General features: G+C 34.5%; 1 pseudogene; it reads left to right on the forward strand.

Moving 5' to 3' along the window:
* Positions 1-2,951: 2,951 nt before the first annotated feature.
* LOC114416275 lies at positions 2,952-10,471 on the forward strand (annotated as a pseudogene).
* Positions 10,472-11,154: the final 683 nt, after the last annotated feature.

Raw genomic sequence — 11,154 nt, forward strand, 5'->3', positions numbered from 1 at the left:
TTTTTTTGGTTGGACCTGAATCAGGAGGGAGAGGCCCTGACGGACTCTTCGGAGTGTAGGCCTTGGGGGTCATCCGGTTTGAGTGCTCCTGTAAGCCTGTGCCGATCCCACATGGTTGGAGCATTCTCGCAAAACAGCGTGACCCTAACTGGTCTCCCTATGATTTCACTTAGTGAGAGTGACCTGACTTGCCCATTGTGAGGCATGTCCTGTCATGTACTCCTAGGCGCCCGACGAGGTTTTTCACTGAAAAATGGTACCACATTGCATGTAGGCTTAAGTCTAGAGTATTTGTTGCATAACGCACGTGTTTGACTTTCATTGGATTAATAATTGTGGTTTGATGTTATTTTCTGGAGTGGATGAACTTGAATGGATGTGCATAATATGTGTGATTTTGTTGAAATGGTGTTAATTATATAAATTCAGTTGTAAGTATTATTGTTTCACATGCTCTAACATTTTATCATATATGAATGTGATAACTCATTCCCGGTGTGTGTTTGTGTTTGGGCTGATTGTCATTTGTTCAGGTGAGTCATCATATGATGAATCCCATGTTAGAGCCAGAGAGACTTAGTCTGTGATAGAGACATGCTCTGATAAGTGTGACATTGGGGCATATGATTTTCTTCGCATGATATATTTTTCGTAAACGATATAGTTGTGTTACGTTTCTGTTTAATTTTTTTTTATTATTCATTCAGTGGACGACCTTGTTTTGAGTCGGGATAACTTTGTTGTTTTTATTCGAACAATTGCTACTATGTTTTCATAAAGTGAATGTGAACCCTTTATCTTTTGAAATCAATTTAAAGTCAATATGTTTTAAAAAAAATCCGCATGATTTTATTTCCTTGTATTCGTTATTTGTGAGGGTAGAGGGTGTTACATTTGCTAGGACAAAAAATATTTAATGTTAAATTACATATTAAAATAAAATAAAGACTAATATTCATTTATTATAATCTCCACTAATTGTCTTCTACCTCCAAACTCTTTTTCTTTTTCTTATATCATCTCCTTTCTTTTTCCAAGCCCTATAGTTCACCACTTTTCACACCATTTCTTCCCTCCCCTATTTCCATTCCCCTATCCCCTTGCTTCCCTTTTCCCTTTCTAATTCTAGTCATTATAAGATTTCCAAAGATCATGCTTTCAAGAAGATAATGAATATCAACTTCTATCTAAATGTGCAATCCAACCACACATAATTGCATTAAAAAAAAATTAATCTTCATCAACAAAATTCCATATCAACTTCCTGTCATTGTCGATGTGGTGACGACAATGGTGATGATATTGATAATGATAACAATTGCGATGAGACAGTGATGATAATAAGTTGTGACAACAATGATGACTATAATATATAATGTTAGTGATGATAATGATGTTGGTAATGATAACAATACAATGACAATTAGTAATAATGATTATAATTACAAAAATAATGATTAATCATTTTTTATGATAAGAATTTACAAAAATTTAATATTGTTAAGTGTGTTAGATTATCACGTGCACAAATTTAAGACTTTTTTTTTTACTTCAATATTTAATTTGAGGTTTAAATTTTTTTTTTTTCTCTTGCACCTATCCTGTTTTGATTTTAGTTTCAATAAATTATATTTATTTAGATTTTATTATTTATAAATTATTGATAATGTGACACATATACTAACATTATTATTTTATTTGTCACATAATTTTATTTTATTTTTATCAAACACTAAGGACCAAAACTCTAAAAGCAAAACGACTTGAATTTGGCGTAAAAAAATTACCTGAATTTTGCAAGGACTATTGATTATTTTATTAAAAGAAAAACTAATTTACAACGTCTTTATTTGGGTTCGTGACCATTGAAGATCACTGTGAACCCCTCCGGCATCCGTCCTTGACTCCTTGGCAGTGGCAGAGTTCATAAATCTCAAGGAGAGAGAGAGTGGTCTTCTCTACCAAAACTACAAAATAAAAAGTCAAATTAAAAAACAAAAGATAATAAAAAGAAGAGTTTAACTACCAACTTGTAATTAACAAAAGCTCATCATTGTGTTGATTTTTTAATTTATTATCTCTATTTGTGCAGTTAAAGCCAATATTCTGAAGTTAAAAGGAAAAATATATTTTTATATTAAATATTTTTTTCTTCCGTGAAACATTTTCTTTTCTTGTTTTTTAGTAAAGTAAGATCCTAAATCAATCTTATAATTAGATGCTGAGGGAATAAGATTATTTATTAAGATGTCACAAGAAATTGTTAGTAAGATCCTCTGTGCAACGCTTATTCAAACGCCTCAGACGACGAGAAGAACAATCAAAACGACAGAAAGTATCTCTAACCCACCAAAATCACCAAAACGACACCTTCCTTTACCTTCTCTTCCTTCATTCGACCACCAAACGCAAGCTCCCATGCCCGGAAGATACATTTTCAAACGACACTGCGCATTGATGTGTCCCACCTCGCTCCTCTTCCTGATCCGTTCCTGTTCCGTCTCCGTTCACGCTATCTGGTACTCGTCACTTCTTCTTTTTTTTCCTTTTTTGTTTTTTGTGTAATCCAAATTGAACTGTTTTCTTTTTTCTTTTTTCTGTTCAATTTTGTACACTCACATTCAAATTTTGCGGAATTTACTGGGTTCGATTTTGATTTGTTTTAATAAAGTTTTAATTTTTGTGTCTGTTAATTGAAAGGCATTCAATTTTGGAATTATGATTGTAGATTATAGTAGTCAATTCCAAATAGCTGCGCGGAGTGACCGATTCTGAAAATGCTATAGTGACATAGTAGATAGTGGTATGACGATATTCTGAACCTTAAACCCTTAACTTAGATTTATACCAGTGTTATCAATGGTGGATGGTTATGGTGGAAGTTCAAAATTAAAAACACGCTGTTGCGGCCTTTGGCGCTGCCATAGTGGACCTTCCTTCACAAATTACCTATGGCGGTTGGCAAAATCTTCATCATGCCATTCTGCCATGGTAGCCATTGTGCCGCCGCCATTTAACAACACTGATTTATGCTACACATGGATGTATGTTGAAAAATAAAAACCTAGAATTAGAGAGAAGTCGTTGTTGTTTCAACCTTTTTTACCGCTGAAATAACACTGTTGAGGAAGGTCAATGGAAAATAGCTGCTTGATATTAAACCATGCAGCAGATGAATTTTTGTTGCTATAATCAGTCTCTAGCTGAGTGATGTGCTTGCATAAATTAAATTTCTTATTTCCTCTCGCAGATACCTTTTCCTGTTTGTACTTTCTTCAGTCATAGATGTGCGTCGTGTTTTATTGATTCTATCTATTTCCCTTGCTTTTATGTTGATTTTTTTTTTCGTGGATAGAGACAAGTACTCTGACCTTTTTCTTGTTTACAAACTTAGGGAGTATCTTGGATGCTGATATACACCATAATATTTTATCATTGTTGAAAAGTATAGCAAAGGGTCATCAAAGCCCGACCCTGATATCTGAAAAGTTATGTGACTCTATATGGGCATACAAAAGCTGTCAATGCTATGCATTGGTCATCAACTCATTGTAAGTTCTCTTTGTTGACAAACTGTTCCCCTGGTATGTGTGTGATATACTATAGTTTTTAATCAGGAATAGTTGTCCCTAGTGATAAAGGTGCAATGTGTTATATTTTAATTTAATTAATCTAATTTTAATGTATAAAGGATTTGTTAACAGCTAGACTAATTTTAAAATCAAAGTATTGAAAATTGTTGTGTACATGTGAATGAGAGAGAGAGAGCAAGAGAGATATGCTTGTTATATATACTATTTATTTGTTCATCAGAGTTAGCTTACAGCTCACCTCCTTGCATCTGCTGGGATGGATCATGCGGTTTGCATATGGAATGTATGGAGCAGAAATCAGAAGAAAGCATGCCTGCTAAACTTCCACAATGCAGCAGTCAAAGATGTGAAATGGTCTCAGCAAGGGCACTTTCTACTTTCTTGTGGATATGATTGCACGTCAAGGTTGATTGATGTTGAAAAAGGATTGGAGACTCAGGTTTTCAGACAAGATCAAATCGTTGGAGTTATAAAGTTACATCCAGACGATTCAAATCTCTTCCTTTCTGAAGGGTCAAAGGGCCAGATCAAACTTTGCGATGCCAGAACTGGCAAAGTAGTGCATGACTATAATCAAAATTTAGGTCTGATTCTGGATGTTGAGTTCACTATGAATGGGAAGCAATTCATTTCTTCTAGTGATGTATCTCAAAGTAATGCAAGTGAGAATGCTATTATTGTTTGGGATGTGTCAAGAGAGGTACCATTGTCTAATCAGGTGAGAATTGTATATACTATCTTTCATTTTCTATTTTTTTACTGTTCCCCATTTTTCTGCAAAATTGCCGTGAAGTTTTCTTATTGTTCGTTTAAGCAGCATTACTGATGTTGATTACAACTCTTGAAACAATAAGTCATTCTAGAGGGAATAGAATAATGCAGATAGTCTAGTAAAAGTTATAGGATATAGCTTACCATTTCTATTTTCTTAAAACCAGCAGGATAAAAGTATGGTACTTGATAGAACATTATGGCGGAAGTTGATCCATGTAGCCGACCCCACCTAGTGGGATAAGGCGTTGTTGTTGTTGTTGTTGTTGTATGGTTTAGTGGTTCAACTATGGCCAGATTATTGTCAAACTGGAATTAATTTTTAACATATGTGAATTTTATGCTGTTTTTGACATTAATATTTTTTTTGTATTGACATTAAACATGAAATTTTAATATTCTAAGCTACTATATTTTTAAAGCTATAGGATTAAAAAATACTCCTTTTTCCTGGTCTGATGCTTTCAAGATCCAAAACATACTGCTCCTTAAGTTGCTTTTAAAGGGTGGATGAATGAACTGGCATAGAAAACTTACTGCAAATGCAATATTAACGTCCATGACCCACCCTAGGTATGTGACCCTAATATTTGTTTAAGGTTAAGTTAATTGTAGGTTTCTGAACTATTTTAGGGATTTTAAATAAGTTCCTGTACTTTTAAAAGTCTGTAATTAGATTTAGAACCCTAAACATGTAAATTATTTCTAATTGGATCCTTGGCAACATTTTCATTAGGGTTCGTTTAAGTATAGGAACCTAATTGAAAATTTCAAATTATTCAGGGATCAGGTTGATAGTTTACTTATTTAATAGGTTCTTGAACTAATATTTTTTTTAATTAGATCCATCTAACAAATATTTAACAAGAACTTGGAAAATTATTTAAAGATGCAATCCCTAGATTTATACTTACTACTTAGAGTTCTAAAATAGTAAAATATGCCTTCTCAAGTTATGGGCCAATAACTAATTTTCCCAAGCTTTTGAGTTATGGGAGTTGGGTGTCTAAGAGTCCAAATAAAAAAATTCCTAGGAGTGGGTAGAACCCCCTACTCTCCTTAGAGAAGAACTCTATCTCTAACTCTAGAAAATTGTTCCAAAGGTGTTGTTTATGTGGAGGAGAAAATAAGTGATTCTAAAGTTTCTCCAGAATCTCAAAAAGAATTGCTGAGTATGGAAAATAGAGTACAAAATGGAGGAAAATGAGAAAGGGAGGGAAACGAACAGGGGGTGGCAAGGAAGAAAGGAGAATGTTGGGGTGCCTACATCTTTGTTTATTTATTTCAATAAAATGGTTCATTTCAATATGATTGCTCTCTGTATTTGTGTTTCTGTTGCTAAATCAATTGAGTTTGTACTTCAAGTACAATTCGGAATATATAGGAAAACTGTGTAAGAGAAACTGAATCAGTTCAATTGTAACAGAATTAGAGCAGAACAGTGGGCCTGTTAACTTGATCTGTTGGTTAACAAGTGCTAGCATACAGATGAAAAAGCACATGCTGCACACTCTTTGTTTTAACAACTCACAGTATACTAGTTAAAGTTAAACTATCAGAGCTGATTAGCCCTAGATTTAGAATCCTTTTTGTTAGAATTAGTGATAGAATCAATTAGTAGCTGATTAGCCTTAGAATCAGCAATCACATTTATTTGTATTTATATGGTATCAGAGCTGTGTGATCTTGTTAAGACACAAATTCAGAAATTCTATATGGTATCAAAGCAGACTAGGGTTTGATACCCTCTGTAGTGTGCCTTTTTTTTTTTTGGGGGTGCACTGTATCCGTATCCATTGCGAGCCACTTTTGGCTGTTGCCGCCACCCCTTTTCTCTGGTGCTACCCCTGGATCTGGACTGCCTCCTTCTGGCGACCACCATGCCACCTGCGACTCTGCCATTGTGTGCATGGCTCTCATTTACCGGAAAAAAAATGTTTTTCTTCTTTTTAAAAAAAAAATTAAAAAGAAAAAGTGTGAAATGCCTTTAACCTGACCCCGATCTAATCGAAATAAAGGGTTATTAAACCCTAAAGAGAACCTATGACAAAGAAGTTTCCAAATTCTATGAGTAACATTTTCTTTGTTTTTTTCAGTTACTTTTTGTTTTAAAAATCATTTTTTTATTCTTTAATTTTTTTTTTGGTTTATTTGATTATTCTTTTTAATACTGACCAAAATCTCTTCTTCCTCCCTCTTTCTATTTTTTTAATTTCTTTTTTGTTTTGTTATTGTGTTTATTTTTAGTACTAGCACAACGGTAAAGGCTGCGTACAATGACCCTCCCCAATATCTTTGCATAGTGAGAAGCCTCCGGGCACTCGGGTACGTTAGCTTTTTTGTTTTATCATCATACAACTGTTATGTTTTCAGATTTTTTTTTGCTTGCTTCCTTTTTCTGTTTTTTTAATTTCTTTTTTGTTTTGTTATTCTTTAAATTTCATGTTTTCAGATTTTCTCTCCTTTATTCCTATGTAGAGATTGCTTCCTCGTTCTTTTTTATCAGATTTTTGTTAATTTCTTTGTTGTTAAACTATTGAATTCTGAATTTGTGATCATGTCTTCAAAATTCAAATATGTTTTAACTTTCTATTTTAGTGTTTTAATAATTCTGTACTGTTGTACATTACTAATTTAGTGCTGTTTTTTTAGTGTAAGTAGTGCTCTTTGATCATTTTATTTGATCATTCTGTTCTGTTCAATGTTCAGCCCTATTCTACAATTGCTGAAGCATCCACACATGATTCAAGGGCCACCTCTAGAATAGATCCTGTTGGAAATACTGTCATCAACTTGATGAAGGGGATACAAACGCAACTGCTTGTAATTACTGTAGAAAAGCCACAAAGGGAGAATAACGAGAGCCACAACACTTGATGGGGAAGCAGGGCAATGTTGTTGCTTGCCTGAAGTGCCCAAAGGATGTAAGTAAAGAGCTTTGGCGATATGTAGCAAATAAAAAGAACGTAGGCACTAGTGCTACTGTGGCAAATAGAGATTTTGATTTTTCTCCCATTGGATATGATAAAAGTGAAGATGAGTTTGAAGACTCTATCAGTGCCGTCACTGCTACAAACAAAAAGAATGTCACTAAAAAAGGGGCCAATGGACATGTTTTGTAAGAATCCAAAAAATTCAATCAATCATAAAAATAAGTTGATGAAGCAATTAGCATAAGAGAGTCACGTGACAAGGAAGTAAAGGAGAGGTTGCATCAATATATTGTTCACCTTTGGTACCAAATTGGGTTGTCGTTGAATGAAATCTTCACTGTATGCCAACTCCCTCTTTAAGAGTGGAACTCTAATATCATGATACCTAAGAATATGGACAAATGTTGTCCATATTGACCAATTGCTGCAACCATATCATGAAAGCTCTTCAACTTAATGAGGTTGAATGACAACCCAAATTGGTACCAAATGCAAGCAATATATTGATGCACCCTCTCCTGTGTTTCCTTGTCACATGACTCTTATTCTAGTTTGCTTCATCAACTTCTTTGATGGGTTGAATATGGACAACACTGCAGTTGTGGAAAAAGGCTGAACAATACTGACACTAAACAGACAATGAAAAAAGCACTAAATTAGTAATGTACAACACTGCAGTATATTGAAACAAAGAGTTAAAGAAAGAGGAAGCAATCTCTGCAGAGGAAAAAAATTGGAAAACATGAAATTTAAAGAATAATAAATTAAAAAAACCAAAGAAAGAGCAAGCTAAGCAAATAAAAAATCTGAAAACATTACAGTTATATAACAAAGAAATTTTAAAAAATAGAGGAAGTAAGAAGAGATGTTGGTCAGTATTAAAAGGAATAGTAAAAGTATCTATAGAATTAAAATAATCAATTTTTAAAACAAAAACGTAACTAAAAGAACTGGGAAAATGTTTCTCAACAGAGATGGCGGTCGCTGAAAAAGGTCTCCAGTGAAGTCATTGCCAGTGTAGAAGTCACCGTTGGAGGGAGAGGTAGCAGCAGCATCGCCCCAAGAGAGAATTTAGAAACTGCTCTGTCGCGGGTTCTCTTGAGGGTTCAATAACCCTTTTTCTTTTTAAAAAAAAAAAGCTTTCTGCAATTGGTGCCATGCATGGAATGGACACCATGCGTCTGGGGTGGCCATAGCACCTCCAAAGTATGGTGTTTTATCAAAATACTCCCCCACCACAGTGTCATGGCTACTATTTGATAACACTGGTTGGGATTGAGGAAGAGGATTAGAGACTTCCTTCTATGTTTGGATTATGTTTTTATCATTTTGTTATTTTGAACTCTTAAATGAGTTTGTTAGGTGTTGGTTATTATGAACTCGTGAAATTTGTCATGTTTTCTAGGAAAATGCATACCATTGTCATTGGTATCTACTATTTTTTAGTATCTATATCTGCTGTGTTTTTAGTTTTTTATTTATATTTACTGTTATATGTGATTTTTTTTATATGTTCTGTTTTGTTTATATATATATATATAGATAGATAGATAGACACACACACACGCCTTGGATTCTGCCATTTGCTGCCATGCCATCCGTCATATGTATATGGTGGATTTTGGGCTCTCCACCATTAAGAACACTGCCTTAGGGTTTATTTGAGATTACCGGCTTCTAGATTCTCCCTCTTCTTACTCGTAATTTATATACTTTCCACACACAGCTGTTTATGTTGTCATTGCCGTCATATAGATTAAATTTCATTATTTACATTTTATTCATTTACACTTGTAGCTCAAGGTATCCTGACTTTTGGTTAAACATTTAGATTTGTTGATGGTTGTTAAATGTTAGGTAATAGTATTAATTCAGCAAAGATGCATGATTTGCACTGATAACACTTAACAAGTAGTTCAAAAGATCAATTTTTAAATTTTTTCTATTCCAAAGACTTTCTAGAGTTTGAACCTAACTCAACCCCAAAACTTAACTTGTAGTTTCCAGAGTTGACACTATCTCTAACCGATGTGGAATTTGGATTTTTTTTTCCAATACATCCCCTCATGTCCAACAACACTCTTGGGATTGGTGTGTGGATAACATGGTGGACGATCTTTTTAATGGATTTAGGATAGACTTTGATACCATCTTAAAATGTGGGTTTGGATCTAACTCAACCCCATAAAGCTAGCTCATATGGTGAGGATTGTCTCCCACATCTTGACACTATCTCTAGCCGATGTGGAACTTGGGTTTTTCCCAGTATTCATAATCTTAAAGTTGTGATAAAACTCAAGCCATGTGCACTACATGTTACAATCTGGAATTTCTATGACGAATGCAACCTACTGTTCTTGGTGCTGATATGCATTTTGGAGTGTAATTCATCTGTAAATATCAATTTGGCCATATATGTACATTTAAACTATGTTATAGTTTGTGAATTTAGATTTTAACCAGCTTATTATACTCCTGAATCAGGTTTATGTGGAAGCTTATACGTGTCCCTGTGTGAGTCGCCACCAATTTGATTCAATTTTTGTTTCTCAATCAAATGGGAATTATGTTGTAATCTTTACTACCACCCCACCTTACAGACTCAACAAATATAAGCAATATGAGGGCCATGTGGTCTCTGGGTTCCCAATCAAGTGCAATTTCAGCTTGGACGGGAAAAAACTCGCTTCTGGCTCTTCAGATTGTTCTATCTACATTTATGATTACCAGTTGTGAAGAAAATCAGGCCCATGACCAGGCATGCATAGATGTTGCCTTCCACCCTGTTATACCTAATGTTATTGCTTCATGTTCATGGGATGGAAGTATTTTTGTATTTGAGTAGTCTTTAGTTTTCTCAAAGGGCAAGTGGTTACTCCTAGAAAATGACTTGCTAGGAGAGTGGAAAACTCTAGCCTTCTCTTAGTCTAGGCAGCTGCTTTTAGTTTGGTAGATACTGTGTGAATAATGAAGCCTTCTCCCAGAAGTCAATGTTTGCTTAAATGTGTACCCTTGTACTGTTGTACTGTAGATTTAATGTCTGATTCACTTATATTACAAGTTTACAACTATAGTGAATCATGGTGTGAATTGTATAAAAAGCAGTTTAAAGTATTTACCAGAAGAGAGAAATCTTTGCAACTATAATTAATGATATGACAGATCGTTTCTGAACTGTGTAGAAAGTTACAACAATGGATGAAAATTTAAAATGCTTCTCCATTATCGGCCCTTAATTCCCCCAGTGAAGAACTGTTTTGGATAATTCAGGGAATGATCTTACAATGTGTAAAGCTGCACAGAGATTTGTGTTGGCCATTAGCATCTAATTTGGCTAAAGAGTCAAACCTGCTTCCACCACTATGGAATAATAAAAAGCATCGAAATGAAAATATAGGCTACATGACTATAGAGATTCTCAAGACCTAATAACTTTCCAAAAGATTGCTATATGGTCAAAGCATGCCATCATAGATATTGTAGTTTTGTCGCAATATCAAGCCTGCAAGTTGCATGTTTCTATCTCGAATATTCAGGGGTCTCAGACAAAAATTTGATCACTTTGAAAAGTTTTAAACTATCGTTGTCACACTTAACATAGTGAATTATCCTTTTCATCCTTACAACAAGCATACATGTGATATGCCCTTCGTGGAAGATTTTGACAAGCCTGTTTGTGAAAACTGGAAATGCTTACACGTATTTGCATGTCCTTCACACTCTTTAATGCCGGACAAGGTTTTACTTTCTCCTCTTATGCATTTGTGAAATAAAAACCAAAACAAAAAACGTGGCACGGCTCACGAGTCACGAGCAATGTCTAGGTGCTTGTAACCATTACCTACCATCATGGAAGG

This window comes from Glycine soja, chromosome 6 (assembly GCF_004193775.1).
Source record: "Glycine soja cultivar W05 chromosome 6, ASM419377v2, whole genome shotgun sequence".
NCBI classification, from domain to species: domain Eukaryota; kingdom Viridiplantae; phylum Streptophyta; class Magnoliopsida; order Fabales; family Fabaceae; genus Glycine; species Glycine soja.